We start from the raw sequence: 24,368 nt of genomic DNA on the forward strand, positions 1-24,368 counted from the left end.
TTCAATTGGCAATTAAAAAATGCCCAATAATTACTGGATTTTGGGAAGCAAGTAGGTAGATGGGTAGGTACTCAACTACTTAATTTTGGGATGAAGTGGGTATTGGGGGGAGATTAGGAACGGTCTGTTACATTTCATACAGCTGCAATCTAGAACTAAGAGGCAAGGGATGTGGATTAGGAGAACAGTAGTAGTAGCTAAGTGGCAGGTTGGTGCATCAGTAAAAAAGCTAAGCTCAAATCCACTATGGATACATGAGACTTGGTATTAATAGAACTGGCAACTAAAGACCAAATGACTTACAAACATCTGAGAGTGGAGGAAAGATTTACGGTGGAAATCACTGAGGTAGAATGTTTGTTCAGTCTCCTTTTTTTAGCCAAGGTAAGTGGCGCAGCGGGGAAATGCTTGACTAACAAGCAGAAGGTTGCTGGTTTGAATCCCTGCTGGTACTATATCAGGCAGCAGCAATATAGGAAGATGCTGAAAGGCATCATCTCATACTGCACGGGAGGAGGCAATGGTAAACCCCTCCTGTATTCTACCAGAGACAACCACAGGGCTCTGTGGGTGCTAGGAGTCGAAATTGACTTGACGGCACACTTTATCTTACCTTATGTGAGTGGCAAGTGGCTGAGAACAGGTATGAAATAGATTATCTAGTTCAATTTCAATTTGGTTTACAACTCAGGTTCTGACTGAGGTGGCCTGGGTTGCCTTGTTCGATGACATTTAGTTCCCTGAAAAATGGAAAAAAAGAAAGCAAGCAAACGCTTTTGAAAAACTTTCCTGCCTACTCATAGCGTTCTTACCATAGGCGGCTAGGTTGTTTACAGTTCTGGCATATGTCTTGAATTCTTACATTTTGAATTTTTGAAATAATTTTGTATGTGCCTCCCGATTTGGTGTGTACGTATGTGTTATATAAAATGGGGGGAGTTAATTCTCCTCCTTTCTGTTTGTTGTGGTCTTTAAAATATTTTCTGTCTCTGAAAACTACCAGCATAACTGGTAGAGTTAAGTGCCACCAGTCTGCTAGTCTGTGCCACCAGAGCCCCTGGTGGCACAGTGGTAAAACTGCTGCCCTGTAACCAGAAGGTTACAAGTTCGATCCTGACCAGGGGCTCAAGGTTGACTCAGCCTTCCATCCTTCCGAGGTCGGTAAAATGAGTACCCAGAATGTTGGGGGCAATATGCTAAATCATTGTAAACCGCTTAGAGAGCTTCGGCTATAGAGCGGTATATAAATGTAAGTGCTATAACTGCACACACAAGAACTGTGGGTGAATGGAAATTATGGATAAATAGTGTGCCCGTTCTGCAGCTACATTAAGAGGGATATTTATAAGGTGACACTCTTGTCAGATTTCCTACCCTCTTTTGAGGCAGTTTGAGGGGCAACTCAGGCAGCAACTTCACATACAGAAAATGCCATGGCTCTGTTGGCCATATTAAAAAAGTACTATATAAATGCTAGGTGTTATCAATGGGCATAATCCAGCCAGTTAAGCACTTTTAACTTCCTTTTATGTGGATAATTCTCTCCTGTTGAAATTAAGGGGACTTAACATTGCTTCAGTTTCGCTGGATGATGCCTATCTATCTATCTATCTATCTATTTCTCCTAGGTGTGCCTGGGGAAAATGCGTCCCGGCAGCCCAGCTGATTGGCTGGGCTGCGGAGGCGCCTGATTGGCTGGCACACCCAGGAGGAGGAGAATTGGCCGGCCCACTCTGTAAAAGACCACGCTGTAAAAGGGTTTTCTTGGTTTCCAAACAGTTATTCTCTCAAAACTTGGTTTTCTCCCTGCTTTCTGACAGACCTTCCAACAGTCCTTCTGAGTAACAAAGTTGTTTTCATTTCCACCGCATCCTGTATAGTTGAATTCTTCACACCTTTTTGTCTTTATATTGTAAAAGAAGCGTGGTGTAAAAGACCACGGTGGTGGCCGCAGACTCTAGCGAGCGAGAGAGAGAGGCGCGCGGGGAGGGGGAGACAGAGCGAGCGAGAGAGGCGCGCAGAGGGGAGAGACAGAGTGAACGAGAGAGGCGTGCAGGGGGGGAGAGACAGAGCGAGCGAGAGAGGCGCGCAGGGGGGAGAGACAGAGTGAACGAGAGAGGCGTGCAGGGGGGGAGAGACAGAGCGAGCGAGAGAGGCGCGGGGAGGGGGAGACAGAGCGAGCGAGAGAGGCGCGCAGAGGGGAGAGACAGAGTGAACGAGAGAGGCGTGCAGGGGGGGAGAGACAGAGCGAGCGAGAGAGGCGCGGGGAGGGGGAGACAGAGCGAGCGAGAGAGGCGCGCAGAGGGGAGAGACAGGGTGAACGAGAGAGGCGTGCAGGGGGGGAGAGACAGAGCGAGCGAGAGAGGCGCGGGGAGGGGGAGACAGAGCGAGCGAGAGAGGCGCGCAGAGGGGAGAGACAGAGTGAACGAGAGAGGCGTGCAGGGGGGGAGAGACAGAGCGAGCGAGAGAGGCGCGCAGGGGGGAGAGACAGAGTGAACGAGAGAGGCGTGCAGGGGGGGAGAGACAGAGCGAGCGAGAGAGGCGCGGGGAGGGGGAGACAGAGCGAGCGAGAGAGGCGCGGGGAGGGGGAGACAGAGCGAGCGAGAGAGGCACGGGGGAGAGAGACAGATCGAGCGAGAGAGGCATGGGGGGAGAGAGACAGATTGAGCGAGAGAGGCGCGTGGGGAGAGAGAGCGTGAGCGAGCGAGGCGCGTGGGAGAGAGAGAGCGTGAGCGCAAGAGGCATGGGGGAGAGACAGCATGAGCGAGAGAGGTGCGCAGGGGTGAGACACCACGAGTGAGAGAGGCGTGCGGGAGTGAGACAGAGCGAGCGAGAGGCGCGCGAGCAAGAGACTGGGGGAGCGAGAGAGGCGCGGGGGGAGAGACAGGGCGAGCGAGAGAGGCGCACGGGGGAGAGACAGGGCGAGAGAGGCACGGTGGGGGGAGAGACAGAGCGAGCGAGAGAGGCGTGGAGGGGAGAGAGACAGCAAGCGGGAGAGGCGCGTGGGGGAGAGAGAGCGCGAGCGAGAGAGGCACGGAGGGAGAGACAGGGTGAGTGAGAGAGGTGCGGGGGGAGAGACAGGGTGAGCAAGAGAGGCGCGTGGGGGGTGAGACAGAGCGAGCGAGAGAGGCACGTGGGGGTGAGACAGTGCGAGTGAGAGGCGCGTGGGGGTGAGACACAGCGAACGAGAGAGGCGCGGGGGGAGAGACAGCGCGAGCGAGAGAGGCGCGGGGCGAGACAGCGTGAGTGAAAGAGGTGCAGGGGAGAGACAGGGCGAGCGAGAGTGGTGCGGGTGAGAGACAGGGTGAGCAAGAGAGGTGCAGGGGGAGAGACAGGGCGAGTGAGAGAGGTGCGCGGGGGAGAGACAGGGCGAGAGAGGCACGGTGGAGGGAGAGACAGAGCGAGTGAGAGAGGCGCGGAGGGGAGAGAGACAGAGCAAGCGAGAGAGGCGGTGTGGGGGCAGAGCGAGCGAGAGAGGCGGTGTGAGGGGGCAGAGCGAGCAAGAGAGGTGGTGCGGGGGGCAGAGCGAGCAAGAGAGCTGTTGTGGGGGGGACAGAGCGAGTGAGAGAGCTGTGGGAGGACCAGCCAAACAAATTCTCCCAACTAACCCCAAAAAGGAAGTGAACTACCGCACAGATGCTCTGTGCGGGTTCAGCTAGTTACTATTAAGTGCTCTGTAAGCACATTACAACCATGTAAGTGAATGAATGACTGAATATCTTTCTTGCAGTACCTGACCAGATTTCAGCATTATAATACAATATTTACATTCAAGGTAGTTAGTACAGTCTGTCTGTCAGTTGTCATGCTTACATTTAGATAAAAGGAGTTCACCCAAACCAGGAGCACATCCTGACCTAACTGATAGGGGAAGTTATTTGATGAATCTTATATGCAATGGGACACAATTTGCCAACACAGGAAGTAACATAACGTAACTGAATGACAAGGATTGTTTTAAAAGGTAACTTGGCCCCAATGGAATGGAGGTAACAGGAATTCTAAGGACAGTTTCTGTATTCGGCACAGCTGAGTGGTATATTGTATAGACTTTCTTCCTAAGACAGGGTCTTAGTGACCAAGATAGACAGGTCGCTAGAGCCCTTGGAGGAATAAACTGATATCCATACCTAAACATACCTATATCTAATCAGCATATCTGGCTTCCAGAGCTCTGGGAGTCTTCTGCTCCCCTGCTAACTGAGCAAAGAGGCACCTTTTAAAAGTGGCGATTCTCTTTATTTAGCAGGGGCAGAGCAACTGACCCTATCCACCCCCAGCACAGCATTCCTCCAGTGGCTGTTTCTGGTGTCTTATCTTACATTTCTTTTTTTGATTGTGAGTCCTTGGGGGACAGGTAGCCATTTATTTTCTTTCTTTCTTTCTTTCTTTCTTTCTTTCTTTCTTTCTTTCTTTCTTTCTTTCTTTCTTTCTTTCTTTCCTGCTTTGGGAACTTCTGTTGAAAAGAAGTATATAAATACAAATAGTGGTATATATAATATTTATATAAATATAAAAGTATTCTCTAAAGTGTATCTGAGAAGCTATCTAGCTTGGAAAATGTTTAATTGCCTATGGCTTGAAATTCTGTGTTTTAAAAAGAAGAACCTGGGCAAGTTTTAAAATTAAGCAACTAATTTACTTAAATATGTTCTGGAACCTGTAAAAGTAATAGGAGCATTGGCACCCACCTTTATAGGGATCAATGTCCCTGATTGTGCTTGTTTTTCTGTCCTGCAGCTGGTTGGTTGCAGGAAGTTCTGGTTTGCCCAATAAGACTTACTCCCCAGGTAAGTTTGCACTGAAGACTAAGTAGTTTAGTCTGCAGTCTTTTGCACACTTACCTGCGAGTAAGTCCCATTGAGTGAAGCAGGACTTACTTCTCAATAAGCATGTATAAGATTACACTATTAGTGTTTTATGCATCTCCGTGAGATGTGCTATAAAAAACATCAGAGGCTTTGAAAATATGCATAATATATATAATCTCCTTCCAGGCTTGTATCCAAGATCAAAATGTTATGGATTAGATACCACCTTTCAAAGGCACACATCAAAGACATCAGATAACCATGAAGGAAGGCAAAAGGAACTCTTTCACCAAGATAAAGGTTTTCTGAACAGAAAAACCTTACACTTTCCCTTGGAGAAGATATGTACAGGGTTGAACTGCCTTTGCACAAGAGACACATTTTGCGGTATTTATAATAGGCAGCCTTGAAGACAACTGCCTGGAATTGTGTTGGTTCTTCTTGCGCTTTTTGCTTATAAGAGAGTATTTTTACTGGTTGATTATTTAGGTATTTTTCTTTTTCTCTCACCCCTATACCATGTAAAGATTCATTGTTCCAGATGACAAAGCATTATATCGTGGATCCTTTCCAGTCTGGTTTTAGGCCTCAGCACAGCACTGAAACAGCATTGGTCACCCTGTTGGATGACCGTATTGTAACCTTGATGTGGGAAGTGCACCTCTCTTGGTTCTCCTTGATCTCTCAGTGGCCTTCGATACCACCGACTATGCTATCCTTCTGGAGCACTTAAGTGGGCTAGGCCTTGGGGGCACTGTTCTTCAGTGGTTTTGGTCCTATCTCACTGTGCGATTCCAGTTGGTGTAGATTGGGGGTGAGTGTTCTGCACCTGACCCCTTTCTTGTGGGGTTCCACAGGCCTTGGTCCTTGCTCCCATTCTCTTTATCATCTATATGAAGTTGCTGGGCCTGGTCATCCATTGGTTTGAGGTAGGTTTTCATCAATATGCTGATGATTCTCAGCTTTACCCCCTGGCCAAACAGGTGATGCCGTCCATGTGCTGTCAGGACCTGGATGGACCAAAACAAGATCAGGCTTAATCCCTCCAAGACCAAGTTTGCAGTCTGGCCAATTGTCGTGTGTGAGCTTATCTCTTGATGGGTTTGTGCTTCCCTTGAGAGAGATGGTTCGTGATCTGGGGGTCCTTCTGGACTCGTGGCTCCTGCTTGAACAGCAGGTAGAGGCCATGGCCAGGGGTGCCTTTGCCCAGCTTCGGCTGATTTGCCAGTTACGGCCTTTTCTTGATTAGCAGGCCCTGACAACAGTAACTTATGCCTTTGTTACCTCTCATTTGAATTACTGTAATGCGCTCTACCTAGGGTTGCCTTTGAAAACGATTCGGAAGCCTCAACTAGTCCAGAATGCAGCAGCCCACCTCCTCATGGGTGGCCGTAGATTTGATAGTGTCACATCTCTTTTATGGTTGCCGCACTGGTTGCTTGTTCGCTTCTGGGTCCAATTCAAAATGGTGGTTCTCACCTACAAAACCCTTATGGGCTTAGCACCTGTATATCTCCAGGATCGCCTCTCTCGGCCAGTTGTAGCATGTCCTGTGAGGTCTTCTCAGCTGGCCCTCCTTAGTGTCCTGGGCCCTGGTGTAGTGTGTGGTGCCTGGGCCAATAGGAGGGCCTTCTCTGTGGCCACCCCTCTTCTTTGGAACACTCTTCACCCGAGATTCTTTCAGCCCCCTCCCTAGCTGCTTTTAAAGCCCTTCTTAAGACCTACCTGTTTCGCCAGGCATTTGCCCTTTAATTTTTGGTGGTGTTGCTGTTTAAATTGTTGTTGGTTTTGTTGTTGTTCACCACCTAGAGTCTTCGGAGGAGGCAGTATATAAGAAAACCTTAATAAATAAATAAATAAAAGGGTAATTAGTTTGAAAAGTAGTTTAATGAGAACACCTTGCTGTGTGCATGTGTGTGCATGTGTATGTGCGCATACACACACATCCGTCTATCCATTGGTCCATGTTTCTGTGTCCCTAACCACTTTGCAGTGCCTAGACAGATTTGGACCAAATTTGGTACAGTTGTAGTGTCACACAGGGACACCTCAGTGGCATATTTTGTGATTATGTCACCCACCCCATTCAAGATGGCAGAGGTGTGGATGTTTGAGGTGGAAGTGGGCTACCTTGTAAACTGCCTAAATGATTTGCACCAAACTTGATATGCATGTTAAGATTATAGAGAACATTAAAACCTGATATCCTGTAAATGAATTCCAGAACCCATTTCAAGAAAGGTGTGTGTGTGTGTGTTCCCCCCTCACTGTTCCCTCTAAGGCACGCCCTCCAAGCCCCCCATCCAGCAATCCCTTATTGTCGCTCACTTCCTTTGTGGCTACTGCTTCCCTCCCACCCTGCTGCCTTCCACATCACCTCAAACTCTCCTTGCTTGGGCTGGCTGAACTACCAGACAGTTGCTTCTTTTCCCACCCACCCCCTTCGCCTCTCCCCTATCCACCACTTGGGCTCTTGAGAAGGAGCAACCGACAGCATTTATTTATCAGGTAATAGCTGAAAGCTTGGGCTCCCAAGAAGATGAGTTGGGAGGATCATGATCATCTCTCCTATTTCTGAAGTGCATCCTTGTTTTCCCTGCAATCCTTGATTTTCTAGACTCCATATTGTTATGCCCATCAGCTCTGGAGTAATTTACTCTGGCCTCAGTCTTGGGACCACTTTTGGCATAAAATACATCAGTGAGGGAACCAAGGGGAAATCTGGTGAGTCATAGGCAGATTTGTTGAAGTATTGCCTTGTTTTTATTATACTTTGTAATAAAATATAGTAGAATTGTAAAATACACTTCTTTTTCCTTCCATATTTATAGTGCTAATGTAATATAAAATCATATAGTATACTAGGAATGAATAACTAGTTTCAGTGTTGATTAATAAGCCGCAGAAGAAGAGAGGTGGGGGTGGGAGGAGATAAAAATTTTATAGTATAACATTTTAATATTTTATATAATATAAAATTATATAGTATACTAGTAATGAATAACTAGTTTCAGTGTTGATTAATAAGCTGCAGAAGAAAAGTGGTGGGGGGTTGGGGGGAGAAAATTATTTCTTTTGTATTTCTTTATGTATTATTATTATTTATTTACGTGTGTGTGTGTGTGTGTGTCTGTGTGTGTGTGTGTGTGCGCGCGTCTGTATGAGAGCGGGAGAGAGAGAGAGAATGTTATGTGCACATACTGCCTTGAAACTGCCGCCCAGAAAAAAACTGTTTCTGCTCACTGATGATAAAAATTAGAGGGAACACTGGTCCCCACCCCCACCCCAACAACTATGCAATGCCTGGACCAATTTGGATCAAATTTAGTATAGTTTTAGTGCATCATAGGGACATTTCAGTGGCATGTTCTTAGCCTACTTTCCTCATGGAAAGTAGCTTCATGAGATCACCTTGCTGTCTATGTGTCTGTCTGTCCATGTATGTGTGTGTTTCCATGCTAAGAACTTCACAATTCCTGGACTGATTTGAACCAAATTTGGTACAGTTATAGTGTCACATAAGGACACTTCAACGGTGTATTTTATGATGACATCATCCAGCTCAGTTCAAGGTGGTGGATGCGTGAACATTTGAGGTAGAGGTGGACTAACTTGTGAACCGTGTAACCCATTTGCACCAAGCTTTGTATACATGTTAAGATTATAGAGGACATTTAAACCTTGATATCCCATTAATGAATTCCAGAACCCATTTCAAGATGGCAGCTGTGTGTGTCCCCCCTCCCCAACTTTGCAAAGCTGAGACCAATTTGGATCAAATTTAGTACAGTTGTAGTGCTGCCCAATGGGGCATTTCATCACCATATTTTAGCTGTTTTCCTCACGGAAAAAAGCTTTTGAGATCACCTTGCTGTCTGTGTGAATGTGTGCCCCCCCCCCATCCCAGCTTCGCAATGTCTGGATTGATCTGGATCAAATTTAGTACAGTTGGAGTGCCACATAGAGCCATTTCTCTGGCATTTTTATAATGATGTAGCTTGATTGATTACTGCAAAGAACACCTTAGGCAGTTTTTTGAACTACCCCCAGCCAGCAGGATATTTGATACACCTGACCACTTTAAGTCATAGAAGAGCTTTCTCACAGGCACGCTTTAATGCGTTACCTTCTGCGGTGTTAGAAGGGAGGTTTAAGGGAATTCCCTTAAGGAATCGGTTATACCCTTGTGGCGCTGGAGTTGTTGAGTCGGTAGCGCATGTCCTTTTACACTGTGCCGTTTATAGGACTGTTCGCCCTATATGGATAGAACTTCTTTTAAAAGACAAACTGGGTTATTCTGATGATTATTTTGTTTCTTATTTTTTAATGGATCACCACGCGGAGGTTACAGAGAGGATTGCAAGATTCTGTGCTGCAGCATGTAAAATGAGACGAGATAAACTTAGCTGTGTATGACCTTACCATCCTTGTAACTCAGTTTTATGTAATTTATTATTTTAATGTTGTATATTGTTTTTATTCCTTTTTTTTTTTTGGTCATGGACTGTAATAAATTTGATTAATTTATAATGATGTCATTACCTCATTGCCATCCACCACCTATGTGTGGTGCACCCTATTCTTACAGATGAGGCTCTGGCGACTACTGTTTTACTGTACCCTGCATATTGCATTTGGTGTTTAAAACAAAAAGTGCATGCATGTGAAGATGGTAATTATCAATTAAAATTATGGTGAAAGGAAAGTAGGCAGATTAGTTCATACCAGAACTTCTTGTGTAATTATGGCATGGGGGGCAGCTTCTCAAGAAACTTGAGCCCATGGCCCCTTGGCTGCATGGGACTTGTTACATAGGCTGGTTTCACACATAACAGATTGTGGAATGGAACACAACATCTGTAACTAAGACCTGAAATGAGGGACAGATGTTGGGATCTGTACTACGAGTAGGGCAGGATATGCTGAGATTGGTGGGTTCATACAACACACCCAATTTAAGCATATTGTTGCCGAGACTGAAAGCAGATACGTGTAAATTCCCAGAGCCCCTCTACCAGACCTCAATTTCGGTGCTACATGTGAACCCACCCACAGTTCTTTGGTTCTTTCGATCCCAACCAATACGCTTGCAAACCTGCCCATTTGATTTCTCTTATTTAGTGCACACACAGAGGCAGTGCCATACGCCACTGATAAGCTTTCAGATGTAGCAACATTTTGCATTTTGCAGATGCTGAATTAATAACAATCATATCATCCAAAGATAAAACAACAATATTTTTAAACAAATGATGCTCTTGAATTCCTGGATTCTAAAGTGTGTGAAGTACAAAAAATCAATATGACTGCTTAGGTTGTGGCACAGCTGTTTTGCGTGGTTATTCTGAAGTTCATCCACTAGAGAGATAATAGTTAAAAATGGCAAGCTAAGTTAACTCTGCAAGAGTGAATGGCTGCAACTGCTTTGTGAAGGTGGAATAGAACACTTGGCCATGGAATTTAATGCATGTGATCTTGTGTAGAGTGTGTGGTTAATCAATTTCTGCTTGGCCTTGATAAGGTTTATAGAGCAAATCTTTAGGTAAATATTTTCCTGCAGGTAACATTTGCTAAAGAGCTAAAGCTGTGTAAATGGTGTTCCAGAGTTTCCTCAGCAATGATGGTTATGTGCGTGTCTCTCTTATGATTTTGTTTTACATTCTGTATTTAACATACGGAAAGTAAAGAGGTACATCTTTGATGTCAGGGTGAATGGTTAAGAACCTGGTATACAGTACAGGGCAGTGTTCCCTGTAGCAGGGATTCCCCGATGTTGTTGACTACAGTTCCGATGTTGTTGACTACAGTTCCCAGCATCCCCAGCCTTTGGCTGAAGATTATGGGAGTGACAGTCAACATCTGGGAATCCCTGTTATAGGGAACACTAGTACAGGGTTTCTGTTGTGGGTTCTCAAGTGTGATGTTGTGCCATATTATCATGGAGGCTGACAGCAGTTTCTCACATAGAGGTGGAAGCTACAGTGAATGCCCTCAGAATGTGGCACTTCCGGTGTCTTTTTGCACTTTCCTCCTGATGTGCCAGTGCTGGGTGGGTTGCTATGAGTGTTGCTGTCTTCTCAGATTTCATATGTATGCTGTTAGATTTGTTCACTGTTTATGTACACATTGAAAAACTAAATCATTTTATTTTAGTTCCCATACATATTGAGACTGTCACCAAGTGCACTAACATCTAATCTTCACAGAACCATTATAACCCTAGAGCCGAGTACAGTTGCTAGAGCTGCATTGTAGGAGTTTGAGTCAACTTATGCAGATCTACTACATGCTGACACATGCGTGTTCATCATTAGATGACTGCAGTATCAAATGGCAACTTGTATATATATGAATAGACATAGAAGAACAAATGCCACAGGAAGGAATGTTCACACCCTCACAAACAAGGTGCTTTTCAGCAGAGTTCAGTTCACACATTTTGCTACAAGGCATCGTTGAGAAATCAAGCAATGGACATGAATGTGTGAACCAGTTCCTAATCTGTCACTTTTCCAAGAGCACGGATGGCATAAAAAAGAAAGAAACACCAATTTGGTTGAATGAAATGACTGTATTTGTGAAATTTGTCAACAACTGCTGCAGCTGATTTGTGCTTATTTTGGGTGGCATCTAATGCTCTGCATACTAAGTGAATTAGATCAGTGTAACCTCTATCCTCACATAAACCTCCTTGATCAACACATACTAAAGATCTAACTGGAGCTTAATGGGATTCCACATCATTTGGTTGCTGAGTTTCCCTGTCTCTGCCAGCAGATTAATTCCTGCATCCATTTTTTGCATGATTGCCCCTTTCTGAAGAAGCTCAGGTAGTGACATTTCCTCTTGCTTTTGGTTTATTTGAATTCCATAAAGTAGTAATGCAGCACAATCTTGGTAGACTTCCCAGCATTGGTTCAAGCATGACTACAGTAACAATTAGAAACAGAAACAAGACATTATGCTCTGCAACAAGACAGGGGCATATCAAAGGCAGGTATCCAGACTACAAGGTCTGACTTTCACAGTAGTTTGGTTCAAGTGGCTATTGAAATGAATGGAAATTGTAGAACACACCTTGGTTTCTCCACCAGAAAACTCCAAAATCTCCCCATGCATGCACCCAGACACTGAAATTTTGCATTAAGAGCAATCTTCCTGATGCATTTTTATTATAATTTGAGGGCTTTCTATGGACATGAGAATTTTGAGCCAGGGACTGACATGATGGAAGGGGGAAGAAGCATGATAGGCTAATTAAATGTATCTTTACAAGACTTGAGTGCCCCATAGGCAGCATGGTGTGGGACATGTACTGGGGACCTGTGCTAGGGTTGAATCCTCACTCATCTATGAAGTGCCATTGGTGACCTTGGATCATTTGTCATCATTTGTCATCTTTGAGCCAAACCTTCCTCATAGGACTTCTGTGCAGATAAAGTGGGATAACTCCCATATATGTTATCCTGAACTACTTGGGAGGAAACTTGAGTTAGAAATATTTCTATATAAAGGAGAAATCAGGTGCACAGAGTGAAAAAGTCCTGCCTTCGTATTCACTAGGTTTCATAGAAACACTATCCAGTAGGCTTGTGCAGATTGAAAATGTTTGGATCCAATCTGACCTATGACAATTTCCTGACATTCTGTCAAGATTTAAAAGTTATTCCCTTGAACGTTTAAATCCAAACAGGGGAAAGAGGAGCCTCCTCTTAGAGTCAGTGAGCTGGCCCTTTATAATTTTTAATTAGCCTGCTTGCCCGTTCTCAGATGAAAAGCCCTGAGCAGACCATTTAAAAATCTTCTCTGACTCAGCAGAGGGGTGATTTTGACAGGTTGCCTTCTGGAAACTGGGGGGAGGAGCAACCCCTGAGGAGGACCCTCTGTTCCTGTGAGCCCCCCCACCTCGATTTCCAACAAGCAACCTGTCAAAATTACCTCTCTGCCAACTTAGAATACACGCATGCTCTCTCTCTTTTCTCTCTTCTCTCTCTCTCTCCCTCTCTCTCCCGCCCCTCCCCTGCTTTTTATGAATTCTGCAGTGCAAAAGCCCAAACTCTGGGCTGTGATGTTGTCAGGTGTAGTTCAGCCCTAAATGAAATAGGCATTCTCCAGGGCACTTTGAGCCCATCAATTTCAGTTGATTTGTGCGTGTTTAACTCTGTGGTGAATTGTGGCTGAAACTGGGTAACTGACCAGTTTTATGATCCAAGCCTGTTTAAGAGCAGATTTCTGACTGAATCTCTATAATACTTGCCTAACTCCAATATTCAGTTATGTCAGGCCAATTGTGTCACAAATAATACTATTTGTTTTGGGATCTATCTATCTATCTATCTATCCATCTATCAATCACCTACCTACCTACCTACCTAATTAATTTCACTTATCCTGAAGTTTACATATGGTTCTAAAGGTATACAGCATCTAAATTTGCATAGAACTGTGGTCTAGTTGTGATTGAGGTGAGGTGGCAAACCTGTGTCTTACTTCAAATTACAGGTGGAGGCTCATTCAGTTGAATATGCCTCTGTTTTCAACAAAGAAAGCAAGATGGTGGGGGTGAGGATTCTAACCTCCCCGAAATCTTGTTTTCTCTCTAGTGGGGACTTTTTGTATGAAGAAGTGTTCAATTGCATGATCCTCCAAAGCAGTCTGGACACAGGTTTACAACCTCAGTGACAGCTAAGCCTCTGCCTTCAAACCGTTCTTTGGTCTGAACTTTTTGTTGTTGTTAATGTTTTCTTGAGTTTTAAATGCAGATGCAAAACATAACATATACCATACTGCCCTCCACCCAGTCCTGTGCTATTATAACACCTTAGATGTATACATACATGGAGGAAACAAATAAACAACAAACAAAACAAACATACATGCACACACACACAGTTCACTAGCTTGTGTTAGGGACTTATTTCAAAGTGTGTATAAATCAAGAAATTCTCTCCAGATCGCCTGAAATAAGCTTTGAGATGAAATAGGAATTATTATAGTTACTAAACTTTTGTATTTTATTTCTCTCAGACTTAACATTAAGATCTGCTAAGGATGGTCTGAGCATTAATGATTAGAGATGGAAAAGCTGACTTACTGATATTGATCTTAAGGTGTTTAAATTGGTCAGTGTCATACCATATGGATGTCTTGAAATAAAATGGAATGCTGTTTACTTTGGAAGTGAAATGCTACATCTTCTGTATCTTCAGCACTGTCTGCCCTATAGCTCTTTCCACAGGGTTTTTGCCCCGCATATACCAATTAATCCACATGGCCTAGCTTTTCCTATTCGCCATATGTTGTAGCTGTCCGCATCTCTGAGCAGGAAAACAAGGTTCAGGAGGAAGCAAGAAGCAAATACACACAAGAGGCATTGGGACACAAATATCCAGCAACCAGGATCACCTCAGTCAACTGCATTTACTGTGCGGGAGGAGGAAGCCTTATCAGACATGGTCACCCTTATCTGACATGGTGCTGTGTGAAGCTTCTGGGAGAGACTGGATCCTGGGATGTTCAAGGAGGCAATTTTTGTAATTAGCACAATTCTCTCTTGATTTTTTTTCTAATTAGTCCTTTAAATACCTTATTTGAATGTTTGAATACCTTATTTGAATGCTCAGTTGGCCTTTCTTTCTTTTTTTAAAAAATCAGTCTAATGCCAAGTCTTCGTGCAGGGTTTCTTAACCTTGGGCCCCCAGATGTCGTTGGACTACAACTCCCATCATCCTCAACCACAAAGGCCATGTCTGGGGATGATGGGAGTTGTAGTCCAACAACATCTGGGGGCCCAAGGTTAAGAAACCCTGTCTTTGTGCATTGCTTGAAAACTGTCAGTGTTTGTACCTGGTATTTACCTTCAGTAAAGCTGAAAAGGACAAATGGATGCCTTGTGTTTTGGTTGATAGATGGATGTTATGAAAGTGAAAAATCCCAAAATCAAGACCTCGTTCTTAGACGAATTCTTCCAGAAAAGTGTTAGACTAATAATTTCTCGAATTCCTCCAATGCTGATTCACACAACAAAGCAGCAGTTTGTTTATATGGTTTTCAGAAACTAGAAAGGATCTTTCTTCATCTTAAGGGTTTTCAGAACAGCTTTGGAAAATGTGATAACAGTAGCATCTCTACTCAATTAATCTTAAAGACGTCCTTTTTAATACTTAACCTCCCCCCCACCGCAAATAAGGAAAGCTGTCTGAATTTTTGATAGCAATCACTGGAGAAAATTCACTGGCAATTAGTTTGTTAATGAAATGTGAAAAGAATCCAGTTATATGGACTACCCAGTCGAACAGATGGCTTCACTAAAGCAGTGTTCTGTCTGATTACCCTCTTAAGGATCTGGAACGGTGTCAATTTTGCTGTTGACATGGTTTCCTCATCTCCTTTTCATGTAATGTGGAATTGGCTTGCATTTGATTATCTGTTGTTATTGAACCTTGAACTGAACATATTTATGACATTCATTTAACATGGCCCTTTTTCTAGATTCATTAAAGTCAGTAGGTATGCAGTGGAGAAGTAGTGCAAGCCAAATACTTGTTCCTCTGCCCCACTTTTTGTATAACTTGCATGCTTGGGGCAGCATTCATAATATGTTAGCCATGGCAGTCTCATTGAAATTAATGGAACTTAAGTTAGTCATGACTGACTTGTCTCGTTGATTTCAGTAGGGCTTAGTCATGACTTAATAGTCTGGATACTGCCCTTAGGCTCTTTATGAATGGACCCTAATAGATATGATTAAGATAATATGGGACTCAAAACTGACATTCCTTCTGGCTCATCAAGATGCTGTATTTGAAGGAGCAGTATTAAACCAGCCTAATATTATCTTGGGCACACTGTGCTTTCATCCCTTACTATGATATTTCTCCATTAGTGTGAACAGCTAGACTATCCATTTTATTTCAGAATTATGTAAGAACTGTCCACTGACACAAGTCCTTCTCTTTTTGCCTACGTTCTTTTAAATATTCTGCTGCTGTTGTTGCTGCTTTCCCTATTAATATAAAGTCAGTGGTAACTTTTTATTCAAGTTTTGTTCACTCTGAAACTGCCCTCCCCCCAGTATAATTAAGGAGAACATCTCATGCTGGAATCTTGATCCATCAGATTTATATTCCAAGCAGACTCAAGTGGGAGGATTGTTCATATTACAAAGTGTGTGGTTGAATTCGGTACATCTCAAAAAATCTCTCTCTCTCTCTCTCTCTCTCTCTCTCTCTCTCTCTCTCTCTCTCTCTCTATATATATATATATATATATGCCAGTGCTTTTGATTAAGATTGGCAGAACTGCTGGGTGTGGGAAGAAGGTCCAGAGAGCAAATACATCAATGAATTCAGATAAAATGTGAATATATAACAACGTGGGTAATGTCATTCATAGTAACTGTTGGAGCCCTCTAGTCTGTGAAATATTAGCAACAACACCCCACATTGTCCAGCAACTCAGCACAAGCAGCAGACCCACTTTCATGCTGGGTGGTGTGGAAATTGCTTTGCTTGCGTGACCAAACCAAAGTCATTTTGTTAGCTTGATGCTAGAACTGTATGAGCAGAAATGCTTTGCAAGGAGAAAACAGGAAAACTGGCTTAGCACTGTAGGCAGGAAATGGCGAGCTTGTGGTTTGGCTTGAAATAGATTTTGGGGAAAAGGTCTCTGGAGATTTGAATAATGCTTTAACAACAAAAAAAAAAGTATATACCGCTTTTCAGCAAAAATTTCCAATGCAGTTTACATAGAGAAATAGTAAATAAATAAGATGGCTTCCTGCCCCCAAAGGTCTAACAATCTAAAAATAAACATAAGATAGACACCAGCAACAGTAACTGGAAGTACTGTGCTGAGGTTGGATAGGGTCAGTTACTCTCCCCCTGCTAAATAAAGAGAAACACTATGTTTAAAAGGTGCCTCTTTGCCCAATTAGCAGGCCTTTAGCAGACAGTGATGGGAAATGCACTTTGCAAAACCCTTTCTGGAACATTCTGATTATGCAGGGTAAATATGGTCTGTCACTGTAACTTCCTTGTTTTCATATACACGTGTAACTGTCCAGCTAAATGATTGAAATGTTTTGCTCAAACGAAGACAAATGATGTAATTTCCTCTTTTGACAAGATCAGACTGTGTTCTGTACTTTGCCAGGGGTCTTTGGAATCTTGTCAGGTCTGTGACCTGCATGGACTCTCTCTGACCCATTTTCAGCTGAAACAGTCTTGGTATCAATAAAGGCATCTACTTTGATTTCCAAACCACAGCGTGAAGACCACATTTTCTTCTACAGTGGCTTCCTGTGAAACTGTTCAGAGAGCAATACCAGCACAAAGAGTGTAGTCAAGGAGACCTGCCTCTTGGTAGCTAACTTTCAGTGCCTTGCAAAAGCAAGCAACCTTTTACTGTCTTCTTTTCTGCTAACCTCCAAATCTATGTAAGTTACTGGTGAGAGCTCTAATACAATGGTTCCCAACCTTTTTCTTTATGTGGACCACTACATAATCATCAAAAGCTTTTGTGGATCATCACATAAGCAAGCCGTTTTAAACATTTTCAATATAGCCTCTGCCTGATGGGAGTCAAACTTCTGTATCATAGGGCATTAACCATGCAACTGTTTCTAATAATTTATGATGCTCACAAACATGTCGAACTCATCACAGTACATTTACCTGAAATAGGCTCTTCAATGGCTGAAGAGAGCTGTAGTGCAACAACATCTGGGGAAACAAGTTTGAGAACCTCTACTTCATGGTTTTTGGTATGGAGAAGAAATCTCATCCCTGGAGATGAAAATCAGGTGATTGTCAAGCATAGCACTTGATGTCTCTCTGCATTAACCACCATGTTTTCAATCACTGAGGCTCTTCACATGATCCATGCGTAGAGCCTAATTGGGCTCGGTGGGGAGAGCAGGCTTAGCCCGAGCAGGGAGGTTGCCGTGGGTGGCCGGATTGGCCACTCACACGACTGCCGGCTCTGTCATGGAGCCAATAGTGGTGGTGGGGATTGGGGGGGGGGGTCTGCCTGGCCCTGGAAGTCCTAGAATATCCCTCACAAGTGCACGGTGCATTCTGAGGAGACCCCCGAAGCCGAGAGGCTTGTTGTAGTCTCCCGGTCACAGGTCTCCTCGTGAGTTGCCATACTGTAGAGCCGTTCTGCAGCGTCTCACGGTCGGGAAAATGGGGTTAGTGGAGTACTCACTCCGCTAACCTCATTTAACGGTGGGAGGGGGGTACTTAGTGCAGTTTGCTGCCGGAAGCCACATGGACTCCTGGCAGCAGCACACGACTGCAGGATAACAGCACACGACCGCAGTTGGAGCACACTACCGTAGGAAAGTGGGTTGGGCTCCCTTAACCCACTTTCCTGCAGTTGTGAGAATAGCCTCATTGGTTTTCTTCAGTAGGAGAAGACTAGAAGGTAATGGAGTCTTCATTTAAACATACACCATTAAGACTGTACCTTTTCTACTATAAAATGAGGTTTAATAGATATTTCACGACAGAAAGTAGTTCTTCCACATTTCATTTAGTGAGTTTACTTAGATATAAATGCCGTTTCTGACTTCTGCTCCTTTAGCTGCACCACAAGAGACTCCTGAGGTTTCCCTGATTTTATGAAGCAGCTTTCTGAGGGAATTTGTTTGTGTTTTTGTTTTTAAAATATTTTAATCCTGTTTTGCCATTGGTAGGGCTTACAAGTGTATAACAATAAATACCACAATAAAATAACAGAATAAACCAGCTAACACAGCAGCAGCAGAAAAAAATAACTACAAAGCCACAAAACAAATAGTCAGCCAGAAGAACTTCCTAAAAACCACTTGCATCCCTTTGGATTCCAACTTTTGTTTATTTCTATGGAAACTTCTTAAGAATATTTATACCTTATTTACTGTAGAACTGCAGATTGAAAATATGTCTGTTTATAGGCTGCACTTTATAAATAAATCTATCTATCTATCTATCTATCTATCTATCTATCTATCTATCTATCTATCTATCTATCTCCCCAGTGCCATTAGTTTTTTATGGAGTGGGTGAATAAAAATAATATAAAAAATAATAGAGTTATGAAAGGTATGTTGTTGGAAATCAATCACATTTTAAGTGATTTCTGTCCAGAATGCAGAGAGATCTGAAATATTCTCAGGTATGGTATTCATAGCAATAGATAAAGTAAAGTGAGCCATTGAGTTGGTGTCGACTCATGGTGACCACAGAGCCCTGTGGCTGTCTTTGATAGAATACAGGAGGGGTTTACCATTGCCTCCTCCTGTGCAGTATGAGATGACGCCTTTCAGCATCTTCCTATATCACTGCTGCCCAATATAGGTGTTTCCCATAGTGTGGGACACATACCAGTGGGGATTCAAACCGGCAACCTCTCACTTGGTAGTCAAGCCATTTCCCTGCTGCGCCATTAGGCGGCTTCTCACAGCAATAGCAAGCTATACATATTTATTTATTTTAAAATATGTTTATCCTGCTTTTCCTACACTTGGCATCCCAAAGCAGCTTACATATTTAAAGCATAAAACACACTGAGGTGCTTCACACGATTGATGTGAAGTGCCGGAGGGGGTTCTGTGGGGAGAGTGGGTTTAGCCCGCTCTCCCTGCCGATAATCAAGAGGCAGCCCTGGGCTGCCAGATCGACCGCCCACATGACTGCCGACTCCGTCATGGAGCTGGAAGGGGCTGCGGGGATGGGGGGGCCATGTGGCTCTGGGAAGTTCCAGGATGGCCCGCGTGAGTGCGTGGGGCATCCTGGAGAGACCCCCGAGCCTGGGAGGCTGCTTGCTGTGCGCTGCGGCAACACATGAGCAAAAAGATTATGTTAAAGGAGCACTCGCTCCGTTAACCTCATCTAAGGGGAGGGGAGGGGAGGGGTAATTAGGTGGGCTAGCCACCTTGGGATCACCGGGCTCGCCTGCAGGTCCGGTGGTTCCCACAATCCCTGGAAAGCAAGCTAAGCTCTCTTAGCCCACTTTTCAGTGATTGTGAGAATAGTTTCACTATTTCTTATGATTAACTTAACTTAGCAACAACAAAAAATAATGTAACAGCAGTTCAAATCCATAATTAAAAGGAACAGTAAAATGAATATGCCTCAAACAAATGTAGTCTGTTTCATTGCAAACCAGATATTTTGTGTGCTTAGCTATACCTGCACTGGAAAGGAAGGGAAGTCCAACTGGCCTCCAATGGGAGGAAGTCCCATAATGTCAAAGCCACTACTGAAACTCTGCTCCTAGTCAACACCTGGGCCTTTCCCACACTTAACCGCTAGATTAAGTGGGGTAAGGTAGAACAAGTTATGAGGTAATGTATTAGCTGCTTATAAGCACAGGAAAGATAATTTAAGGAAACCTGGGGCTTGTTCACATGGGGCTGCTTAAATAGGGTTCCAGTCAGTTCTTTTCCCATTTCCCCCTGTGCATCATTCAAGTCTGTGTAGGGTGTACCATTCCCAGAGTGGTACACTGGGACTGTATTCCCAGTGGTACTTTATGGGCTTTCTTAAAGCCTTGCTTTTTGCTGTTTGTTTTTAAAAAAATATTTGCTTGGTGATCTGTGCAGGTGCATACAGTGTTCCACAAGATCACCAAGCAAATCTTTAATTAAAGAAAAATTGAAAAAAGTGAGGCTTCAAGAAATGCCTACTTATGTTCTTATGTTCATCATAAAGTACCACTGGGAGTCAAACAGAGTCAGGAGGCCTTTCAAAAGGAAAAAGGAGAGATAAATTTTATTAAAAGAGGGAAACAAAATGCTCCATGCGGGTACATAGAACAATGTTCTGCAAGATCACCAAGCAAATGTAAAAAAAAATATGGAAAAAAGCACGGCTTTAAGAAAAGGCGCTCCATCAACATGGCTCCTCCATACATCTCAGAAGAAACATTCGTATATATTGGATACATTGAAGTATCCCCAAAAGATACTTTTTTTGAGGCCAGGTGCCCGTTGGAGGCCAGGACGGGAGGGAAATGGGCGGCGGAACTTCCCTGTTTGCCACCTGGGAGGAGGCATGGCAGCGGCAGGGCCCTTTTTGGCCGCCCGGTAAGGAGGGCCTGTGGCGGCGGTGAGGTCTGGCCGAAAATAGCTGCCCGCTGCCTGGTGAGGTAAAATACTCGGGGTGGGGTGTGGGGGACAGGGAGGGAGAGGGAGGGCAAGAGAGTGGGGCAGGAGAGAGGGGGCAGGAGGGAGGGGGAGGGAGCCAAGAGAGAGGGGCAGGAGGGGGAGGGAGGGCTGGAGAGAGTGGGGCAGGAGGGGGGAGGGAGGGCTGGATGAGTGGGGCAGGAGGGGGGAGGGCAAGAGAGAGTGGGGCAGGAGGGGGAGGGCAAGAGAGAGGGGGAAGGAGGATGAGAGAGGGTGGGAGGGAGAGGGAGGGCGAGAGAGAGAGTTGGGTGGGAGGGGGAGGGGAGGGGGGCAAGAGAGTGGGATAGGAGGGAGGGGAGGGGGGCAAGAGAGTGAGGCAGGAGGAAGGGGGAATAGCTGGCCCCACAGAGCACATAGATGCTCTGTGCGGGTTGGCTAGTAGGCACTATTTTCTGTAGAGACGCCTCAAACCAAATCAGGCTCCCCAAAACTGTATATAGGATTTGAACTGAGAGTTGATCAGCCTTTAAGGTCTCAGTCCTTTAGTACTGTGACTTGCTGCCATCCCCACATATATCGGGGAATAAAAGCCTTTTAATGTACTCACATCCAGACCAATGAGAGAAGACCTGGTCTTGTGGTAGCAAGTATGACTTGTCCCCATAGCTAAGCAGGGTCTGCCCTGGTTGCATATGAATGGGAGACTTGATGTGTGAGCACTTCAAGATATTTCCCTCAGGGGATGAAGCCGCTCTGGGAAGAGCAGAAGGTTTCAAGTTCCCTCCCTGGCTTCTCCAAGATAGGGCTGAGAGAGATTCCTGCCTGCAACCTTGGAGAAGCCGCTGCCAGTCTGTGAAGACAATACTAAGCTAGATAGACCAATGGTCTGACTCAGTATATGGCAGTTTCCTATGTTCCTATGTTCCAATTTAATGCTCACACTTGCATTCATGGATGCTACCTGAATTTGCTTCACTTTGACAACTTCCTAGGAAAGGATCTCTTGTTCTGCTCTGTTTATCACTCTCAGTTGTGCTTCCATACTGTGAAGAAGCACAGTCTAGCATGCTGAACAGTTGGAAGAGGTCCTGCTGAATTTGATATGATTTGAAAGTAAAACTCCTTTAAAAGCATCAGGAGAAATGAATTACCTCTGAGTCAGACCAAGACCACGTGGTTTTAGTTGCCATAGAGATCTTGGTTCTGTGATCAGCAGCCCTGTAGGTGTTCAGGGCTTTGTGTAGTGGTGGTGGTGGTGGTGAATGTGGATGAATCCTACAGCAACCCAAATCCACCTCATTGAATTCCTGCTGACATAGGAGTATGGGAGCCTGGAGCAACATGGCAGTGTAATATTCGCCTTAACCCTGCCAGCTCATTTTTTCCTGTGTATTTTTGTGATCTGTTCACAGGAGGCCTCAGAAAGAAAGAGGGGTCTTCCTTCTTTCCTGTAACTTACCTCTCTGCAGCCTCTCTCCCCCAGCACTTCTCTCTCATCTAGGGTCTCTTCTGGTCTCTGCTTGGAAGTCACGTTCCTGGAGGTAGGGGTTGTGAGGAGGTGATCTGCAGGTGAAAGAGTGCTCTCTTCTTCAAATCTGACTTCCAGACCCCTCTTTATATGTGATTGGGACAGCTCTGTATTTGAACACATGAAACCGCCATCATCACTTGTAGAGTGGCCTTCAGATGACAATCCATAGCCCCTTCATGCTTTCTCTGTTTGGGAATCTTTCCTTCCCTTTTCTCTCCAGAATTGTTCTTTCTCTGTTCAAATTTGGCACCAAATTATTTCTCCCCTTTTTACACTTTACATGGAATTTTACATTTCACTCTTAGCCCCTCATCAATTATTAATCCTGTCTCTGTTTGGTTTTAAGTATTCTCTTTCTTCATCTCTCTGTTATCCATGAGAGCTTGGGTGTCTTGCAGACACACCCGAATGGAGAGCCTGAGATTAGTTTTGAATACTACAAAAGGGAAGTGCTGAAAGAGGAAGCACAAGGGAGTGATGCTTCCTCCTTTTGCACTTCTAGTGTAATGGCATCTAAACATGGTGGAGACGTGTAAGTTCTTCAGATTTACCCTGGATGTACAAAAAGGGTAATCATCCTCCCCGTTACTGTACTAAAGTAATCCTAAATCAAATGATAACTTCTCTTGATAGGACGAGAACCAGATGATGTGGCACATGCACGCCTGCTGCCAAAAGTAGCAGCCCCACATCTCATCTCCTCCCTCTGTAATCATACAAAAAGTATAATGTTTTGAGTCTCCCCACCTCACTCTGCTTCATTCGCTGCTGCTTGTGTATGAGGAAGTTAGTAGATATCAACACATGTGAAAAAGGTTATGATCATGGAATGTGAAGGATACTCCCTTTTGTTCTTTTCCTAGTATCGGTTGCTAGGAAGCTAGGCTTTGCTCCCAGACTGCTGCAATCACATTAGGAGGTTGCTGCTGCCCTTCTCTTAATCCCATTAGACTTTGCAAGGGCATCTGTTTTGCCCATGTAGCATGACCAGTGATCAACCCAGACTTTGCAGGGAGTGTGATTAAGTGCATTCAGCCCAGTAATGATAATACTTTTTTTTTTTAGGTGAACAGATTATGACTAGGGTGGTGTTTTTTTAAGTTCCAAATTTTATATTTTAAAAATTTAGATAGAAATTTCTGTGGTGAGTCATGACTGACCTGTTGGAAACCAGTGGTTTAAATGATCCTCTATATGAGTATATATCCTTTATATAAGGAGCGTGGATTGTTCTGTATATCAGTTAACTGGTAGTCTAGGAAGCTCATGCTTTTATTTTATGTTGTTCATAGTTACATATCTGTATGTGCAATGCAGCTCCCCAGTGTATTTTATGACATCTGCAGAATAATCTATAACCTTGTCTCCTAACTTCCACAAAAGGTTGTCTTATTCATTAGTCTCCTCTATGAGAGAGATGTGCATATTTCTCTTTTACATTTTAAAAAAATTATATATATATATATATATATATATATATATATATATATATATATATATCAGGCTGACATCCCGCATAAATTACTCATGAGTAATCCCTTTGTAATTAATGGGACATTAGTTATGCTGATGTGTCCCATTAGCTTCATTGGGACTACACATGAGTAATTTAGTCTGGATGCCAGCCATTGAGCTCACACCCGATGTTATGTCCAAATATTATTTATCTGGATCATACATCATGGCCCTTTTAAGCATAGTCAGAATGTACTCTGACAACCTTTTCCTCATGTATTACTGTATTTACCAAGTTTAAGTTTTTTCCAAGTTTTTTTATATTAGAAATCAAGAGGTCATCTTAAATTCAGAGTCCTTTATTCCTTTCATTTATTCGTTTTGAATAAATGCAGGAATAATCTGTATATAACCTCTATTTTTTAAGGGGGTCGTCTTAAATTCAGAGTCGTCTTCGATTTGG

The 24,368-nt window shown here is 43.9% G+C and overlaps 1 protein-coding gene across 1 annotated transcript in view; it reads left to right on the plus strand.

The window, feature by feature from the left end:
- Positions 1 to 24,368, plus strand: part of LOC128330137 (amphiphysin-like) — a 143,023-nt gene that overhangs the window by 28,682 nt on the left and 89,973 nt on the right. The window lies entirely within an intron of this gene.

Source organism: Hemicordylus capensis, chromosome 6, assembly GCF_027244095.1.
Source record: "Hemicordylus capensis ecotype Gifberg chromosome 6, rHemCap1.1.pri, whole genome shotgun sequence".
NCBI lineage: Eukaryota > Metazoa > Chordata > Lepidosauria > Squamata > Cordylidae > Hemicordylus > Hemicordylus capensis.